A 21427-nucleotide genomic window follows, 5' to 3' on the forward strand; every position below is an offset into this window, starting at 1 on the left:
ACTCCAGGATCTTGAAATGCTTCTTACGAAGCCACTCCTTCGTTGCCCTGACGGTTTGCTTTGGATCATTGTCATGTTGAAAGACCCAGCCACGTTTCATCTTCAATGCCCTTGCTGATGGAAGGAGGTTTGCACTCAAAATCTCATGATACATGGCCCCATTCATTCTTTCATGTACCCGGATCAGTCGTCCTGGCCCCTTTGCAGAGAAACAGCCCCAAAGCATGATGTTTCCACCACCATGCTTTACAGTAGGTATGGTGTTTGATGGATGCAACTCAGTATTCTTTTTCCTCCAAACACGACAAGTTGTGTTTCTACCAAACAGTTCCAGTTTGGTTTCATCAGACCATAGGACATTCTCCCAAAACTCCTCTGGATCATCCAAATGCTCTCTAGCAAACTTCAGACGGGCCCGGACATGTACTGGCTTAAGCAGTGGGACACGTCTGGCACTGCAGGATCTGAGTCCATGGTGGCCTAGTGTGTTACTTATGGTAGGCCTTGTTACATTGGTCCCAGCTCTCTGCAGTTCATTCACTAGGTCCCCCCGCGTGGTTCTGGGATTTTTGCTCACCGTTCTTGTGATCATTCTGACCCCACGGGGTGGGATTTTGCGTGGAGCCCCAGATCGAGGGAGATTATCAGTGGTCTTGTATGTCTTCCATTTTCTAATTATTGCTCCCACTGTTGATTTCTTCACTCCAAGCTGGTTGGCTATTGCAGATTCAGTCTTCCCAGCCTGGTGCAGGGCTACAATTTTGTTTCTGGTGTCCTTTGACAGCTCATTGGTCTTCACCATAGTGGAGTTTGGAGTCAGACTGTTTGAGGGTGTGCACAGGTGTCTTTTTATACTGATAACAAGTTTAAACAGGTGCCATTACTACAGGTAATGAGTGGAGGAAAGAGGAGACTCTTAAAGAAGAAGTTACAGGTCTGTGAGAGCCAGAAATCTTGATTGTTTGTTTCTGACCAAATACTTATTTTCCACCATAATATGCAAATAAAATGTTAAAAAAACAGATAATGTGATTTTCTGGATTTTTTTTTCTCAGTTTGTCTCCCATAGTTGAGGTCTACCTATGATGTAAATTACAGACGCCTCTCATCTTTTTAAGTGGTGGAACTTGCACTATTGCTGACTGACTAAATACTTTTTTGCCCCACTGTATATATAGTATATATAAGGTATGGTAGTACGGTTGTGTGTATATATATATATTGTATGGTAGTACGGTTGTGTGTGTATATATATATGGTATGGTAGTACGGTTGTGTGTATATATATATATTGTATGGTAGTACGGTTGTGTGTGTATATATATATAGTATGGTAGTACGGTTGTGTGTGTATATATATATATATATATATATATATATATATAGTAGTACTGTCTTGTGTGTATGTGTATTTATATACAGTGGGGAAAATACCTGAAGACACAAAAGAGAATAGTAAAACCAAAAACACTCAGTTTGAAAAAATGTTGCAGTAATCCGCAAGTGCTAGTAAAAGATGTAAAAACAGGGTATTTGGTTGATACGTTTTTTGCAAAAAGTGGGGAAAATACCGTATATACTCGAGTATAAGCCGAGATTTTCAGCCCATTTTTTTTGGGCTGAAAGTCCCCCTCTCGGCTTATACTCGAGTCATACCCGGGGGTCGGCAGGGGAGGGGGAGCGGGGGCTATCTAGTTATACTTACCTACTCCCGGCGCGGTCCCTGGACGTCCCTGCTTCTTCCAGCGCTACAGATTCTTCCTGTATTGAGCGGTCACATGATACCGCTCATTACAGTCATGAATATGCGGCTCCACCTCCCATAGAGGTGGAGCCGCATATTCATGACTGTAATGATCGGTAACTGTGACCGCTCAATACAGCAAGAAGATGCAGCGGTGGAAGAAGCAGGGGCGTCCAGGGACCGCGCCTGGAGCAGGTAAGTATGCGGGGAGCGCAGCACTGCGCGATATTTACCTGCTCCTCATTCCGGTGCTGCTCCGTCTCCAGCGTCCTCCAGCAGTGACGCTCAGTTTAGAGGCCGCGGTGACGTAGTCAGTGCGCGCCCTCTGCTGAGCGTCAGTGCTGGAGACGGAGACGCACGAGGAGCAGATAAATATTGAAAGCGCTGGCGTCCTGAGCGAAGAGAGGTGAGTATCTATGTGATTTTTTTTTTATTGCACCAGCAGCAGCATTATATATGGCACAGCTTTATATGGAGCATCTATGGGGCCATAATGAACGGTGCAGAGCATTATATATGGCACAGCTTTATATGGAGCATCTATGGGGCCATAATGAACGGTGCACAGCTTTCTATGGAGCATCTATGGGGCCATAATGAATGGTGCAGAGCATTCTATATGACACAACTTTCTATGGAGCATCTATGGGGCCATAATGAATGGTGCACAGCTTTCTATGGAGCATCTATGGGGCCATAATGAACGGGGCAGAGCATTATATATGGGGCACAGCTTTATAAGGAGCATCTATGGGGCCATAATGAACGGTGCAGAGCATTATACAGTGGGGCAAAAAAGTATTTAGTCAGTCAGCAATAGTGCAAGTTCCACCACTTAAAAAGATGAGAGGCGTCTGTAATTTACATCATAGGTAGACCTCAACTATGGGAGACAAACTGAGAAAAAAAAATCCAGAAAATCACATTGTCTGTTTTTTTAACATTTTATTTGCATATTATGGTGGAAAATAAGTATTTGGTCAGAACCAAAATTTCATCTCAATACTTTGTAATATATCCTTTGTTGGCAAACGTTTTCTGTAAGTCTTCACAAGGTTGCCACACACTGTTGTTGGTATGTTGGCCCATTCCTCCATGCAGATCTCCTCTAGAGCAGTGATGTTTTTGGCTTTTCGCTTGGCAACACGGACTTTCAACTCCCTCCAAAGGTTTTCTATAGGGTTGAGATCTGGAGACTGGCTAGGCCACTCCAGGACCTTGAAATGCTTCTTACGAAGCCACTCCTTCGTTGCCCTGGTGGTGTGCTTTGGATCATTGTCATGTTGAAAGACCCAGCCACGTTTCATCTTCAATGCCCTTGCTGATGGAAGGAGGTTTGCACTCAAAATCTCACGATACATGGCCCCATTCATTCTTTCATATACCCGGATCAGTCGTCCTGGCCCCTTTGCAGAGAAACAGCCCCAAAGCATGATGTTTCCACCACCATGCTTTACAGTAGGTATGGTATTTGATGGATGCAACTCGGTATTCTTTTTCCTCCAAACACGACAAGTTGTGTTTCTACCAAACAGTTCCAGTTTGGTTTCATCAGACCATAGGACATTCTCCCAAAACTCCTCTGGATCATCCAAATGCTCTCTAGCAAACTTCAGACGGGCCCGGACACGTACTGGCTTAAGCAGTGGGACACGTCTGGCACTGCAGGATCTGAGTCCATGGTGGCGTAGTGTGTTACTTATGGTAGGCCTTGTTACATTGGTCCCAGCTCTCTGCAGTTCATTCACTAGGTCCCCCCGCGTGGTTCTGGGATTTTTGCTCACCGTTCTTGTAATCATTCTGACCCCACGGGGTGGGATTTTGCGTGGAGCCCCAGATCGAGGGAGATTATCAGTGGTCTTGTATGTCTTCCATTTTCTAATTATTGCTCCCACTGTTGATTTCTTCACTCCAAGCTGGTTGGCTATTGCAGATTCAGTCTTCCCAGCCTGGTGCAGGGCTACAATTTTGTTTCTGGTGTCCTTTGACAGCTCTTTGGTCTTCACCATAGTGGAGTTTGGAGTCAGACTGTTTGAGGGTGTGCACAGGTGTCTTTTTATACTGATAACAAGTTTAAACAGGTGCCATTACTACAGGTAATGAGTGGAGGAAAGAGGAGACTCTTAAAGAAGAAGTTACAGGTCTGTGAGAGCCAGAAATCTTGATTGTTTGTTTCTGACCAAATACTTATTTTCCACCATAATATGCAAATAAAATGTTAAAAAAACAGACAATGTGATTTTCTGAATTTTTTTCTCAGTTTATCTCCCATAGTTGAGGTCTACCTATGATGTAAATTACAGATGCCTCTCATCTTTTTAAGTGGTGGAGCTTGCACTATTGCTGACTGACTAAATACTTTTTTGCCCCACTGTATATGGCACAGATTTCTATGGAGCATCTATGGGGCCATAATGAACGGTGCAGAGCATTATATATGGCACAGCTTTATATGGAGCATCTATGGGGCCATAATGAACGGTGCAGAGCATTATATATGGCACAGCTTTATATGGAGCATCTATGGGGCCATAATGAATGGTGCAGAGCATTATATGTGGGGCACAGCTTTATATGGAGCATCTATAGGGCAATAATGAATGATATGGAGCATTATATATGGCACAGCTTTATATGGAGCATCTTATGGGGCAATAATGAACGGTATGGAGCATCTATTTTTATTTTTGAAATTCACCGGTAGCTGCTGCATTTTCATACCCTAGGCTTATACTCGAGTCAATAAATTTTCCCAGTTTTTTGTGGCAAAATTAGGGGGGTCGGCTTATACTCGGGTCAGCTTATACTCGAGTATATACGGGTAAGTATTTGATACACTGCCGATTTTGCACATTTTTTCACTTACAAAGAATGGAGAGATCTGTAATTTTTATCGTAGGTACACTTCCAACTATGAGAGGCCGAATCTAAAAATAAAAACCAGAAAATCACATTGATTTTTAAATAATTAAATTGCATGAAAAAAGTATGTGATCACCTACCAGCCAGCAAGAATTCTGACCCGTTAGTTTTCCTTTAAGAAGCCTCCTACACTGCGCTCATTACCTGCATTAATTCCACCTGTTTGAACTCGTTACCTATATAAACGATACCTGTCCACACACTCAGTCACACCATAACCTCTCCACCATGGCCAAAGAGCTGTCTAAGGACACTATGGACAAAGTTGTAGACCTGCACAAGGCTGGGATGGGCTACAGGACGATAGGCAAGCAGCTTGGTGAGAGGCAACAACTGTTGGCACAATTATTAGAAAATGGAAGAAACTGTAAATCTTCCTCGGTCTGGGGCTCCATGCAGGATCTTTCATCGTGGGATAAGGATGATTCTAAGAAAGGAGTCAGGAATCAGCGCAGAATTACACAGGAGGCACATGCACATTTTAGGAGAATGAGGAGTTCTCAGGTGAATATAATAAAAGCCAAAGTTTTTATTACAAATAATATATGTAAAATAGACATGAAAACAATAATAATGTGACATGACGCAATCCAGGAACGAACAGACCTACCAGGGTCAATGCCCCCTACTGCAAGCCCATTGCACATATCCCATAAGTGTGTAAAGTGCCAGCAAAGTAAAAAGTGTGCATACGGTTAGAGGCACCTCTGAAACATAACACCATGAAGAAGAGGTCAAAATGAACAACGTCTGAGGATGGCTCTTACCAGGTGCAGAAGGAGAAGGACCCTGGGCCAGGTGGTGAAGCCTCGACGCGCGTTTCACGTGTATGATACACCGCTTTCTCAAGGGAATGGTTAATGACCTGAAAAAAACTGGGACCACAGTCTCAAGCATTAGTTAGTAACACAACACCATTATGGATTCAAATCCTGCAGGGCACACAAGCTCCCCCTGCTAACGCCAACCCATGTCCAGGCCCGTTTGAAGTTTGCCAATGACCATTTGGAGGATCCAGAGGAGGCATCGGAGAAGGTCAAGAGGATCAACACCAACTCACCGTGTTTGGAGGAAGAAGAATAAGTACAACCCCAAGAACACCACCCCAACTGTGAAGCATGGTGGGGGAAGCATCATACGTTTGGGGGTGCTTTTCTGCAAAGGGAACAGGACGATGGCATTGCATGGAAGGGAGGATGGATGGGGTCATGTATCTCGAGATTTTGGCCAACTGCTTCCTTCCCTCAGTAAGAGCATCGAAGATGAGTCCTGGCTAGGTCTTCCACCATAACAATGACCCAAAACAGACAGCCATGGTAACTAAGGAGTAAGAAGGATTTCAAGGTCCTGGAGTGGCCTAGCCAGTCACCAGCTCAAAAATCTTTCTAGCTGAAACTCAACGTTGCCCAGCGAGAGCCCCGAAACCTGAAGGATCTGGAGAAGATCTGTATGGAGGGAGTGGGCCAAAATCCCTGCAGCAGTGTGTGCAAACTTGACCAAGAACCACAGGAAGCGTCTGACCTCTGTAATCGCAAAGGTTTCTGTACCAAATATTAAGGTGTTTTTTCTATCGTCTCAAATGCTTATTTCATGTAACAAAATGCTAATTATGTAAGAATCATACACTGTTTTATTTTTAGATTCGGTGTCACAGGTGGTGTACCCACCATAAACATTCTTTGTAGGTGGGATACATCGTCAGTGATGACTCCTTTCCCCGGTGTATGAGGTATGTGTGTACATGTATAGTGTGTAGCACCTCCGCGGACACCGGCTCTACGCCCCTCACCGGAGGAGGAGAAGGCTTCTCTTCTCTTCCTGTTGGTGACATTTGTAGTTCACTGTTGGCAGGGCAATAGGATTAGAAAAAGGAAGCGAGTGTTCAGTGCTGTCATTTCCCCTCCCCTTTGCGTTACTTGGTAGCGTCCGTGCGCTCTCCCCGGATCATACTATTTGTTTTTAGGGGGGTCTAAGAAGCCTGACTGTCGCTTCGCCTGTGAAGGCGCGGTACCGGAGCACTATAGCGGAGGGAGAGGACGCCCGGTATACACGGTGGCAGGCCGGGAGGGCCCGGAGCCGCGCACACTGCCGGGCTGTTAGCTTCGTGCCGGTTTCTGGCGCGGCACCCCCCTGTACTTGGTGTGTGTGCTGCGGGCCTGGGTGTGGCGGATCTCTGGGCCGTGTGATACAGGCTGCTGGAGGCCGCTCCTTCTAACGGGATCCCGGGCTGAAGAGGCGGCGGGGAGCCAGGGTCACCGAGGCGGAGGCCGCGGGCCAGGAGCGGGCATGTGAGTAGCGGAGGAGCGGCCGGCCGCCTGCGGTGTCATCCTCCATCATTGTACGGAGCCTCATCCGCCTCCTGCTCCGCCAGCCCCCGTCCTCACCCCGCACCCCGCCGTCAGCGCCCACCGCCACCATCCTCCGCGCCATGGGACTTCCTCATTCTCCGCCCTCACATTTTCTGTCCCCTCTGCTTTTGCTCTTCCCTCTGTCGCCATCATTACCAGATCCCCGTCTGTGCCCAGGCAGGAGGTGCAGCGGCCCCGTTATTGGGGTGCACCACAGCCTGCTGCCTGGGGGGCCGCGTCATGGCCTGGGGGTCGCACCCCTGCCGTGTTGTACCCTGGGGGTCAGTGTCATGCCTTGGGGGGTTGCACCCATTGCTGCTTTGTACCCTGGGGGGCCGTGTTGTACCCTGGGGACAGTGTCATGCCTTGGGGGGTTGCACCCATTGCTGCTTTGTACCCTGGGGGGCCGTGTTGTTCCCTGGGGGTCGCACTCCTGCCACTTCATGTCGGCCTGGGGGGCTGTCAGGAGGACTCCTGCCTCCTGGGATTGGCCGCTGTGGTCAGGACGAGTGCGATGTTTGGGATTTCTGGAACGATGCCCCCATACTTCTACTTTATTGGCTCCTAACAAGCAGTCAGGTTCCCGTTAATGCCCCGGTGACTTCAGTGCTGACGGTCAGCGTGTAGTTTACTGCCCGTTGTTTCCCATTATTCTTGGTGTCTGACGAGTCCCTAAGTGCCCAGTGCCATCCCGTGCGGTAATGGATGTGCTGGCACGGTGGGCGATTCATAGAGACTGGTGTCCTGTAGACCTCCATTATAATGTGTACTGCAGTAGTGACTATTGGGCTGCACTAATATGTGCCCATTCCTTTTCTTTAGAACATAATAATAATAATATTATTACTTATTGTTATAGCGCCATTTATTCCATGGCGCTTTACATGTGAGGAGGGGTATACATAATAAAAACAAGTACAATAATCTTAAACAATAGAAGTCACAACTGGTACAGGAGGAGAGAGGACCCTGCCCACGAGGGCTCACAATCTACAAGGGATGGGTGAGGATAGAGCTGGTCGTGCAGCGGTTTTGTCGATCGGCGGTTACTGCAGGTTGTAGGCTTGTTGGAAGAGGTGGGTCTTCAGGTTCTTTTTGAAGGTTTCGATGGTAGGCGAGAGTCTGATGTGTTGTGGTAGAGGGTTCCTGAGTAGGGGGATGCGCGAGAGAAATCTTGTATGCGATTGTGGGAAGAGGAGATAAGAGAGGAGTAGAGAAGGAAATCTTGTGAGGATCGGAGGTTGCATGCAGGAAAATACCGGGAGACTACGTCACAGATGTATGGAGGAGACAGGTTGTGGATGGCTTTGTATGTCATGGTTAGGGTTTTGTACTGGAGTCTCTGGGTGATGGGGAGCCAGTGCAGGGATTGACAGAGGGGAGAGGCCGGGGAATAGTGGGGGGACAGGTGGATTAGTCGGGCAGCAGAGTTTAGAATAGATTGGAGGGGTGCGAGAGTGTTAGAGGGGAGGCAACAGAGCAGGAGGTTGCAGTAGTAGAACTTAAATGAAAATGTCAAAAGTGTGTAAATGTGACTTACCAGGGGTCGTCTGCTCTACGATTGGTGAGAAGTCGGCCCCCTTTGTATTGACAAACGTTAATCAGCCCCTTATGCCTCGGGTGCCGTCCTGGACTCTGCCCCACTGGTGGATTAACACCTTTACAAATTAAAATAATAAACATATTAATCCTCAAAGGAAATGTTACTGTCAGACCCAAAGAGTGCAGCTGGGCGACATGGTGGAACCTGCCCGGGTCTTATGTAATGCAAGTCTGCCATTGCTAGTGGGGGAACTAATGTGTTTCAAAGGCCGGGGTCTGAGAAACTCACACATAAGTACCCGACACTGTGAAGCTGTATGTAGTTCTATGCAGCCGCATGCTTCGGTCCTGAGTGCCTGCGGCAGTGCCGGGTATTGATGCTGATGCGCGAGTTTTTCTCGCATCACATTCGCAAGTGTGACCCCAGCCTAAAAGGGCTCAGACTGGTAGAAAATATAACAGGGCTTGGACAGTATAAGACCCTCAGGCCTCTCGTTCGGGCGTCCGTTTTTCACCTATAATGCACTATGCGGTTGCTCTCTTGCATCCTTGTGCTCTCAGGACCATGGCTTCTAGGGGTGGGACATATTGGGCAGCAAGTGAACATTCCCTTCTTAATGTTGATGTGTGGAAGCAGAAAAAGTGGACAAGCGTAACACTCAGAACATCTGACAAGGGCCAGACTGTAATGGCTACACCACAACAACTCCAAAAAGATGAGGTCTGTGGGGTGTTTCCAGATTAGTGGTTATTGCTATGAAAGGTAGTCTGATGGAGAGGTGGGGACATGGTCATGGGCTTATTGAGGCCCGTGTGGGCTAGCAAACTTGGTCTGATCCCATAGAAGAGCCACTCTATGGCAATGATGGAAACTTGTCCAGACCCCGAGTGTTGCAGCTTCCAGTGTAGAGGGCGGGCAGCATGCCCATGGAGGCCCTACTCCACAACCCAAAGACTCTACATTGGCACATGACCCCCAGCTGAATCTGGTCTCTTGGTCACATTTTCTTTTTTATTAAGTGAATGATTGGGTGCGTTACTTAAGGAAGAGATGGCACCATGATGCACTGAGGCAGAAGACCAGCTGGCAGAGTCAGTGTGCCTCTCTGGGAAACCTTAGGTCCTGGCATTTATGTGGATGTTGGCCTCTGTGCAGACTTTCAACCCTGCATTGGGTTTTAATGCTGAAAAAAGCTCTACTATATACCTCGATGTATCCATTGGGCTCCATTCAACAGTTTTTACAGATCAGTCCTGTCCATGTATAACATGAATGGCCAATGTGTATTATGACACTGAATGTGAGTGTGTTTCGCTGTGAATTAGGGAAAAGTCAGACGGCTAATAACTCGGACGAGGATGGCACTGCAATGCTCCGACTGGCAGTCGGCTCTCCTGACCCGAATGGGACAGCATGTATGTCTATGCAGCTGTGACGCTTGGGTCGGGAGAGCAGACAGCCAGTCCGAACATTGCGTTGCCATCCTTGTCCAAGTTATTTGGCACACAGTACAAATAGAGCGCACTGTCAGCATCTCATATCGTGCTGCAAGTTAGAGGTATGTTTTCTGTATGGCCCACATTGTGGGCCTGAAAAGTGAGAAGACCTGTAATGATGATATATGTTACCAGTGAGGAGCCAATGTTAATGCCAGGGTGGGGCATCGCTGCACACAGTGTGTCAGTGCCATAATGCTAATCTTTTCACTGGTGCCAGATTCATAATGCCCTTATCTCGATGGCCGCCTTATCAGCAAGGGCCATTGTGCTGTGTACAGCTAGCCATAGACAGATACAGGTCCGCTCCACTGACATCACCATAATCCTGTCTGTTCCTCTTGGCCAAGTGTTTGTTCTTCCCATGGCGGGAGGAAGCTGAGCGGCCACCAGGCAATCTGGCACCACTTGTCTGGAGGAAACCACAATAGATGCAGCACTATTCATGGGAATCTACCTGGGCACCAGGATTTTCTGATGTTGCGCCTCTACCAGAAACAAGAGCAATATATCTAGTAAAATGCTTCCTTTTTTAAGGGAAGAAATTAAACATGGGTGAAGCTTCTTTCTATTATAATTAGCATATGTGCTGGGGAGGCGGAGTGCAAATTGCCTAAATGTATGCATAGGCCGCATCACCCTGCAGATGCCGAGTGCCCTTTGCCCGCAGTTGAAATCCTAAGTTTACCTACACCATAGCCATTCTCATCTTAGCATATACTGCACAGATCCCGACCTTTAACCCTACTCCACATTCCCACTCCTGGATCCAAAAAATGCCTAATTCACACGTCCGTGTTCTAGATGTGATATTCACGGATGCGACATGTACTCATTATAGTCTAAGGTGCTGTTCGCATGTCCAAAACACAGAACAGGGGTCAGTCTTTCCACTCAAAAGTACTGATGTGTGAATGAGGCGTAAAGGATAGGAAAAGCTTTTAATTTATTCCTCCAAAATGTAAAAATAGCTGATGACACACTGATCTAAAACACTAACGCTGCTAACATTTTTTTTTTTTTTTTGGTACGTGAAAAAGATGTCTGAATGAGGCGTAATACTAAAGGCAATGTTTTATTTCAGCTTTTATTTCTTTCCTCACTTTCCCTGCAACTCAGAAGTTTGCATGCATATGGTTAGTATATGGTAACTGCCTTTACATTGGTTGTGCTACCACGCATTTCGGGCAGCTTTCACCATGCTTCACGATAATATTCTGGCCCGTTCCTCCTGGTAAACAGCTGGTAAACAGTCAGGTTGGTAGACCATTCTCACTCAAGCATAGAAGTCAATGGTTTGTGATGGCCACTCGGTTATCTTCACATTGTTGTCCTTGAGCCAGTTTGTCACAACTTTAGAAGTGTGGTTGGAGTCATTGTCCTTTTTGGGCACCCAACTGTGCTAAATCTGTAATTTCCTGGGGCATGTCTTGAGATGTTCCTTCAATATCCCCACACAAATTTCCTTTCTTCTAATGCCATCCATGTGACGTTCACCAGTCCGTCCTGCAGAGTTCCCCCACATTATAATGATACCACAGCCTGTTCTTCACAGATGGGGTGGTGTGCTTTGGCTTGCAAGTCTCCCTTTTTTTCTTCAGACATAAGTGTTGATTATGGCTGCTCAGTTCCACTTTTGTTTCCTGAGATAGGAGGACAATTCTCCAAAAGTAAAATCTTTGAATCCATGTGCAGTTGAAAACTTAAACCCGGCTTTGACTGTGGAGCATTTGCTCCTTTTTTTTTTTTTTTTTTTTTTGCAGAAATGTCACGTCAATATAGGGCACTCATTCCTGTTGATATTGACACTTTTGTACCTGTTTTCTCCAGCATCTTCACAAAGTTGCATAATGTTGTTTATGTTGATTTGTATTTTCTGCTGCAAAATATATTCATCACTAAGAGGCAGAGCCGTCTCCTTCTTGTACTGTATGATGGCGGTGTGGTCCTGTGGTGGTTAGTACATTAATCACTAGGAGGCAGAGCCGTCTCCTTCCTCTACTGTATGATGGCGGTGTGGTCCTGTGGTGGTTAGTACATTAATCACTAGGAGGCAGAGCCGTCTCCTTCCTCTACTGTATGATGGCGGTGTGGTCCTGTGGTGGTTAGTACATTAATCACTAGGAGGCAGAGCGCGTCTCCTTCCTGTACTATATGATGGCGGCGTGGTCCCATGGTGGTTAGTACAGTCACCTCTAGGAGGCAGAGCCGTCTCCTTCCTGTACTGTATGATGGCAGTGTGGTTAGTACAGTCACCTCTAGGAGGCAGAGCCGTCTCCTTCCTGTACTGTATGATGGCGGTGTGGTCCTTTGGTTGTTAGTACAGTCACCTCTAGGAGGCAGAGCCGTCTCCTTCCGGTACTGTATGATGGCGGCGTGGTCCTGTGGTGGTTAGTGCATTCATCACTAGGAGGCAGAGCCGTCTCCTTCCTGTACTGTATGATGGCGGCGTGGTCCCATGGTGGTTAGTACAGTCACCTCTAGGAGGCAGAGCCGTCTCCTTCCTGTACTGTATGATGGCGGTGTGGTTAGTACAGTCACCTCTAGGAGGCAGAGCCGTCTCCTTCCTGTACTGTATGATGGCGGTGTGGTCCTGTGGTGGTTAGTACATTAATCACTAGGAGGCAGAGCCGTCTCCTTCCTCTACTGTATGATGGCGGTGTGGTCCTGTGGTGGTTAGTACATTAATCACTAGGAGGCAGAGCCGTCTCCTTCCTCTACTGTATGATGGCGGTGTGGTCCTGTGGTGGTTAGTACATTAATCACTAGGAGGCAGAGCGCGTCTCCTTCCTGTACTATATGATGGCGGCGTGGTCCCATGGTGGTTAGTACAGTCACCTCTAGGAGGCAGAGCCGTCTCCTTCCTGTACTGTATGATGGCAGTGTGGTTAGTACAGTCACCTCTAGGAGGCAGAGCCGTCTCCTTCCTGTACTGTATGATGGCGGTGTGGTCCTGTGGTGGTTAGTACAGTCACCTCTAGGAGGCAGAGCCGTCCCCTTCCTGTACTGTATGATGGCGGTGTGGTTAGTACAGTCACCTCTAGGAGGCAGAGCCGTCTCCTTCCTGTACTGTATGCTGGTGGTGTGGTCCTGTGGTGGTTAGTACATTCATCACTAGGAGGCAGAGCCGTCTCCTTCCTGTACTGTATGATGGCGGTGTGGTCCTTTGGTTGTTAGTACATTCATCACTAGGAGGCAGAGCCGTCTCCTTCCTGTACTGTATGATGGCGGTGTGGTCCTTTGGTTGTTAGTACAGTCACCTCTAGGAGGCAGAGCCGTCTCCTTCCGGTACTGTATGATGGCGGCGTGGTCCTGTGGTGGTTAGTGCATTCATCACTAGGAGGCAGAGCCGTCTCCTTCCTGTACTGTATGATGGCGGCGTGGTCCCATGGTGGTTAGTACAGTCACCTCTAGGAGGCAGAGCCGTCTCCTTCCTGTACTGTATGATGGCGGTGTGGTTAGTACAGTCACCTCTAGGAGGCAGAGCCGTCTCCTTCCTGTACTGTATGATGGCGGTGTGGTCCTGTGGTGGTTAGTACAGTCACCTCTAGGAGGCAGAGCCGTCTCCTTCCTGTACTGTATGATGGCGGTGTGGTTAGTACAGTCACATCTAGGAGGCAGAGCCGTCTCCTTCCTGTACTGTATGATGGCGGTGTGGTTAGTACAGTCACATCTAGGAGGCAGAGCCGTCTCCTTCCTGTACTGTATGATGGCGGTGTGGTTAGTACAGTCACATCTAGGAGGCAGAGCCGTCTCCTTCCTGTACTGTATGATGGCGGTGTGGTCCTTTGGTTAGTACAGTCACCTCTAGGAGGCAGAGCCGTCTCCTTCCTGTACTGTATGATGGCGGTGTGGTCCTGTGGTGGTTAGTACAGTCACCTCTAGGAGGCAGAGCTGTCTCCTTCCTGTACTGTATGATGGTGGTGTATAAACTCGCATATTGGCTTATGAACAGATGAACGTGGTACCTTTTAAATGGTGTTTGGGAGACTGCTACCTGTATCTGTACCAGATATGTAGAGGTGCAGCTTTACATGTCAGATTTCTGTGTAGGGTTGTGCCTCCAATTTTAACACTTCCTCCATATTGGAGATAGAATTTTTTTTGCAATTCATAAATCCGGTTTATATTGAATCCCTTTCCCACCCACATTTCAGAAGAGGCAAAATCATCATAACATAAGACATAAGAAGCCAGAAAACTGGTCAAAATCCTTGATGGCTTCCTGCCCAAATGCTTTTTCCATAGAGGTCAGTGGAGACTAAAAATGTGATTAGAGATGGGCGAATTTATTCTCGTGAATTCAACTTGACGTTTGCAAAAATCTGTCTTCTCTAGAGGTTTTCTTTCAATTTCACTCCACAAGAATTCATCAAAACGGCAGCCTCAAGTCCTGATACCCCTGGTGCTCTGTCCGGTCATCGGGGGCTTCTTTCCATGGTCACACACCAATGCCTTCTAGAACAGGACTTTGGCCCAATCAGCACTCACAGGTAATAACCTGTTGTGGTGATATACCGTATATACTCAAGTATAAGCTGAGATTTTCAGCCCATTTTTTTGGGCTGAAAGTCCCCCTCTCGGCTTATACTCAAGTCATACCCAGGGGTCGGCAGGGGAGGGGGAGCGGGGGCTGTCTAGTTATACTTACCTGCTCCTGGCACGGTCCCTGCTTCTTCCAGCGCTGCATCTTCCTGTATTGAGCGGTCACATGGTACCGCTCATTAGTCATGAATATGCGGCTCCACCTCCCATAGAGGTGGAGCCGCATATTCATGACTGAAAATGAGCGGTAACTGTGACCGCTCAATACAGCAAGAAGATGCAGCGGTGGAAGAAGCAGGGACCGCGCTAGGAGCAGGTAAGTATACGGGGAGAGGAGCGCTGCGCGATATTTACCTGCTCCTCGCTCCGGTGGGGCTCAGTCTCCAGCGTCCTCTGGCAGTGACGCTCAGGTTAGAGGGCGCGGTGACGTAGTCCGTGCGCGCCCTCTGCTGAGCGTCAGTGCTGGAGACGGAGCCGCACGAGGAGCAGGTAAATATTGAAAGCACCGGCGTCCTGAGCAAGAGAGGTGAGTATGTGATTTTTTTTTTTTATTTTTTTTTTAGCATTATATATTGGACAGCTTTATATGGAGCATCTATGGGGCAATAATCAACGGTGCAGAGCATTATATATGGCACAGCTTTATATGGAGCATCTATGGGGCAATAATGAACGGTGCAGAGCAATATATATGGCACAGCTTTATGTGGAGCATCTATGGGACCATAATGAACGGTGCAGAGCATTCTATATGGCACAGTTTTATATGGAGCATCTATGGGGCCATAATGAACGGTGCAGAGCATTCTATATGGCACAGCTTCATTATGGCCCCATAGATGCTCCATATAAACGGTGCAGAGCATTCTTTATGGCACAGTTTTATATGGAGCATCTATAGGGCCATAATGAACGGTGCAGAGCATTATATGTGGCACAGCTTTATATGGAGCATCTATGGGGCAATAATGAACGGTATGGATCATCTATTTTTATTTTTGAAACTCACCGGTAGCTGCTGCATTTCCTACCCTAGGCTTATACTCGAGTCAATAAGTTTTCCCAGTTTATTGCGGCAAAATTAGGGGGGTCGGCTTATACTCGAGAGTGTGTGTGTATGTGTATGTGTATATATATATATATATATATATATATAATTTCTCATTCCATGCGCGTAATCTGTATTGCATGGCAGTAACCGTGTACGCATCCATACAGGGACACTATAGTACAGTATTGTGTGTATGCTGTATGATCTCATTAATTGAAGTGGGGTCACAATTCCATATCTTTTGGCCTTGCTCCTAGATCATTGGTTTTTGGGAGGAGGTGAGAGCTTTAAAAAGCAGGGCCCTCTTTGTGGCGGTTGGATTAGATTACCTTCTAAATGTCGCCCCTAAAGGGATGGGGAAGAATTCAGCTAGACTTTTACTTCATATTCTTACCTCAGCAAGGTGCTTGATGGCTCTTCACTGGAATCAGCCCCCCCGCCCCCCAATCAATATTTTCTGAACAGGATTGCTGACGCTCGTAGGATAGAATATATTATGGCCTTGATGAGAGCGAGTGTGGACAGATTTGACATGGTTTGGGACTATTATTGGGCTCAGAATAGTGACTAGGTGTCTTCTCTCACCTTAATATTATTGGTTTTGTGCTTTTCTCGCTCCTTATCCTATTTTGTGTCGGTCTTGTTCCTATATGTGTGGTTAAGTTGATAAGTTTTACTTGGTAGATTGACAAGTGGAGCTAGTGTACAGTGGTGCCAACTATAACTGTATTGGAAAGTGTTAGGCTATATTCACACGTTGCGGTTTTTACCGCGGAACCGCAGCGATTTTGCCGCTGCGGGTCCGCTGCAGTTTCCATAGCGTTTACAGTAACATGTAAACCCTATGGAAACCGCAAACCGCTGTGCACATGCTGCGGGAAAAACCGCGCGGGAACGCAGAGGTTTAAAACCCGCAGCAAGTCACTTCTTTGTGCAGAATCGCTGCGATTCTGCACCCATAGGAATACATTGAACCGCTTACTTCCCGCGTGGGGCTGTGCTCACGTTGCGGGAAGTAAGCGGCTAATGTGCGGTTCCTACCCGGGGTGGAGGAGAAGAGACTCTCCTCCAGGCCCCGGGAACCATATTTGGGGTTAAAAAAAAGAATAAAAATAAAAAATCATGTTATACTCACCCTCTGAAGTCTCAGCGCTGCACGCGGCCGTCTGGTCAGAGTTGCTATGCGACCAGGACCTTCGGTGACGTCGCGGTCACATGACCGTGACGTCACGAAGGGTCCTTCTCGCACAGCATCTCTGGAACCGGACCGCCGGGTGCAGCGCCGAGGGATCGGGACGTCAGAGGGTGAGTATAACCAATTTTTATTATTTTTAACACTACTATTGATGCTGCATATTGCTGCATATGCAGCATCAATAGTATAGGCGGAAAACCCGCAGCGGAAACCGCGGAACAAACCGCGATAAATCTGCAGGGAGAACCGCAGTTGTTTTGCCCTGCAGATTTATCAAATCCGCTGCGGGAGAACCCGCAGAGGGACAACGCAAAGTGTGAACATAGCCTTAATAGAAAACTCAGCAGAATTTTATGTTTCCATTATCAATTTACATTTTGATTTTTCACCACTGGGGGAGTCTATTGTACTACATTTTGCGTTTGAAGCTCCTTTTAATTTTCTGCTAATGGATCTTTAGAAAATGTTTCTGAATGTATTTGTTTGGATTTATTGAATCCTTATTTTCAATTTGCTATATCTGAAAACTTTTATAAAAATTTACCGTAAAAAAAAAAAAAAAAACCAAGGAAATCATTCTAGTCTGTGGCTTTGAAGATGCCTTCAGTGTTGTCTGTAAGAGCCCATAGCGGTGGCCCTTCTCTCGGCCTGATTATGCATCCATTCCGTGGTCTGCCAGGCCATGTGGTCGCACTCCTCTACTATCTGGTAACTCGTGTTGTCTGCAGTTTACCCTCCATAAGGTTCTGTTATGTGGGTACCCACAAATGATCACCGATGGGCTCAATTTACATTGAGCAACCAGTGGCATCATAGGAGTCTGAGTGATTGTTGGTGTCTTTATTGTTAGCGGCACATCTTGTTTTCCTGGAGTGAAGTGCGGCTAACAAATTATTAACCAATGTGTACATGTCTGACAATTTTGGGTTAATGGTCGGGAATCCTTATCAGCCCATGTAAAAGTGCCTCCGTTATTCCACCTGCCTCTATGGATATGGAAGAAAGCTGTATTTAAAAGTACAACCCTGATTCCTATAGAGTTGGGACACTATGAAAATAATTTTAGAAGGCAGTGGTTTGGAAATCTTACTGCTATATTTTATTCACAACAAAACATAGAGCGCAGATCAGAAAGTGGAAGTTAGGCCAGTCTCACACGTTCAGATAATTCCGGTACCGGAAAAATCGGTACTGGAATTATCCATGTCCGTGCGTTTACGCTGAATATCAGTTAAGCGCTGTCCCCTGCATCTGGTGCTGGAGCCGCTAATCATTTCTTCTCTCCAGCATCGTTCGCTGGAGAGAAGATATGAAAACTTTTTTTTTTTAAACACAAAAAAAAAAAAAGATTCCTGTCCCCAACCCCCTCCCACCCCCTGTGCACCTCCCCCCCGCTGTTAATAAAATACTTACCCGGCTCCCTCGCTGGCGCTGCTTCCTGTCCTTGCCGCAGCTTCTCCTGTATGAGCGGTCACGTGGTGCCGCCTATTACAGTGATGAATATGCGGCTCCACCTCCCATAGGGTGGAAAATGCAGCAGCTACCGGTAAATGTCAAAAGTAAAAATAGATAGCAATAAAAGTAAAATTAATTGAGACATCAGTAGGCTAAGTGTGTTTGAATATCCATATTGAATCAGGAGCCCCATATAATGCTCCATAAAGTTTATGATGGCCCGATAAGATGCTCCATATTAAAATATGCCCCATATAATCCTGCATAAAGGTTAATAATGGCCCCATAAGATGTTCCATACAGACATTTGCCCCATATAGTGCTGCACAAACGTTATGGCCCCATAAGATGCTCTACATAGACACTTGCTCCATATAGTGCTGCACAAACGTTGATTATGGCCCCATAAGATGCTCTATACAGACAATTGCCTCATATAGTGCTGCACAAACGTTATGGCCCTATAGATGCTCCATACAGACACTTGCCCCATTTGCTGTTGCTGCGATAAAAAAAAATAAAAAAATAATCACATACTCACCTCTGTGCCGGGGCACTTTCAATATTCACGTCGTTGAGGCAGAGGGCGCGCACTAACCACGTCACCACACCCTCTGACCTGAGCGTCACTGCAGAAGAGACAGAGCGGTGGCTGGAACGAGGAGCAGGTGAATATCGCGCAGCGCTCCCCTGCCCGTTAAACTCACCTGCTCCTGGTGCTCTGCAGTCCCTGCTTCCCCGACGCTGCTGCTTCTTCCTCTACTGAGCTGTCACCATTACCGCTCATTACAGTAATGAATATGCGGCTCCACCCTAATGGGAGGTGGAGCTGCATATTCACTACTGTAATGAGCAGTACCATGTGACCGCTCAGTACAGGAAGAAGCTGCCGGCGCCGGGGAAAAGACGTGCAGGGACTGCGCCAGGAGCAGGTGAGTATAATTAGACAGCCCCTGCTCCCCCTTCCCTGCCGACCCCTGGGTATGACTCGAGTATAAGCCGAGAGGGGGACTTTCAGCCCAAAAAAATGGGCTGAAAATCTCGGCTTATACTCGAGTATATACGGTACATTTAATGAAAAATTAACTCCTACAGTTTGTCAGCAAAAAATCTCAAAAATTGGGACTGTAACAAAAGGCTAGAAAAGGAAGTGCCCTGTCCCAAGTTTTTTGAGATGTCACTTCCATCAATTTGTAAATGAGTAAAAAAAAATTAAATGAAATGAGAAAATGTCTAAGGCTAGGTTCAGATTGCGTTAATGGGACTGTGCTAACGAACAGCGTTGCACAGCAAAATTAATGCTGTGTAGCGAGTCCGTTAGCGCGCCCATTGGCAGCAATGGGAATGCGCATCGCTAGCGCGTGCCATTTTTGGCACGCGCTAGCGATGTGCCGGTTTTTTGTGACGCGCCTCGGACGCTGCTTGCAGCGTCCGCGGCGCTCCCAAGGTCCGTTCCCCGCTCTCGAAGATCGGGGATCTGCGAGAGCGGGGACGTTAAACGCGACCCCGAAAGACATTGCGTTAGCGCAATCCGCTAGCGCTTAGCGCTAAACGGATTGCCCTAACGCAATCTGAACCTAGCCTTATATTCACCTTCTAATCTGTGTTTTGGTGTAAATATGACTGAGATTTCCAAATCATTGCTTTCTCATTCTTGTTTTTCTTTACATTTTGCACACACAACTTTGTTGCAATTATACTTTTCTGCAACTTGTACATTGGGATTTTTTATTTTTTTGGATGGGGATAAAAAGGTATGCATTCCACGTAGATATATATTTCTTTTCTGTTTTTCTTGCAAAGTTTGCTTATGGAATAGTGATCCTGCAGTTTAAAAAATCCAATAAAGAGACCCCTATTAATATTGGATAAACATAAATAATTTTTATCGAATAACAGACTAAAGTAACAGGAAAGAAATATATCTTGGTACTAAAGTCTCAAATTTTTTTTTACTAAAGTAAAAAAATTAATAAAAACCTTAAATTACAATTGTGTGGGGAGTAAATATGGTGCGGGGGAAAAAAAATCAATGACCACACATGACGCACAAATCAATTGCATAAATGAATTGTATCCTGACAGTATATAGATCATGGTATAAAGTAACCTAGTTACTAAATGACATTGAAGGAGTATAGAGAAAGCTAATAATCTATACATAACAGATAGTGTAGTAGTAGTAATAATAATAATACATAGTAAAAAAATAAATCAATGGACAAATAGTAAAGCTGCCTAATACCGCAATAATAAGGGGATACTATAATGGGGATTCCCATACGATAAATAAGTAAAAGGCACATCTTTTAATTAACAAAAGTGTGTATATTCCTGATACCTTAGTGTAAGTATATGGAAAGAAGGGATCTACTACATATGTCATTTAAGAGACAACACCTGTAGCTGTCGAACCCATAGAAAGGAATTTATAGGGTTACAAAGAACAATGTAGAATAAGGGGCACAGAGCGTCAGTCATAAATCTACATAACTAGGTAATCCGCAGCTCAAGAATGAAATTGGAGGGTCATGTAAGTTATGCTGTGGAATTACACATGGAAGGTATACATAGAACGTACCATCCGTCATATGTCACCGTGTGCCCCTTACAGTGCCATCGCTGCTGCATAGAGCCGTCATGTACCGCTGCGCCGAGTACACAAGTGTAAATGTACATGAATGTAAATACAGTTGTAATTTACACTTATTCAACCACCCTTTGAAAATTGGCTTTATTAGCAAAATTTCCAAACTGTAATAAACCAATGAGACAACCATATAAACCACTCACCACAACTGATATAACCGGTGGTTCCTCCAAGTTCAGCACCGTTATTCCACTGTTAATGACAATTGCAGTCTTGGAATTATTTAGCCCCTTCACGACAAGCGTCTTTAGCACTGAGAAGTCCATGGCTGTTATGACCTGCTGTAAACGTGACATGTAGTCAGACGCCAGCTCCTGGCAGCGTTCCTGAGGAAGAGTGAGTGAACGTTCTCAGGTAATGTGTTATCAGAGCATGCTTGTGTGCTCATTGAGTGTCTTCGATGTGCTCAAAAGAGGAGTTTGAGTCTGTATGTCTTGCTGCTGTTGGGCTATCGCTGCATGTGTTGCAGCTGTCGAAA

The 21427-nt window shown here is 46.3% G+C and overlaps 1 protein-coding gene across 3 annotated transcripts in view; it reads left to right on the forward strand.

Annotated features, from left to right (window-relative positions):
* GNB4 (G protein subunit beta 4) overlaps positions 1-21427 on the forward strand; it is a 197955-nt gene that overhangs the window by 150507 nt on the left and 26021 nt on the right. The window contains exon 1 of one of the 3 annotated variants that reach the window (XM_069727268.1): positions 6633-6954. The exons of the other annotated variants lie outside the window; for them this stretch is intronic. The gene's annotated coding sequence lies outside the window, so the exon portion shown is untranslated. Of the gene's footprint in view, positions 1-6632; positions 6955-21427 lie in introns of those variants that run through there. 3 annotated transcript variants of the gene reach the window in all.

Source organism: Ranitomeya imitator, chromosome 5 (genome assembly GCF_032444005.1).
Source record: "Ranitomeya imitator isolate aRanImi1 chromosome 5, aRanImi1.pri, whole genome shotgun sequence".
NCBI lineage: Eukaryota > Metazoa > Chordata > Amphibia > Anura > Dendrobatidae > Ranitomeya > Ranitomeya imitator.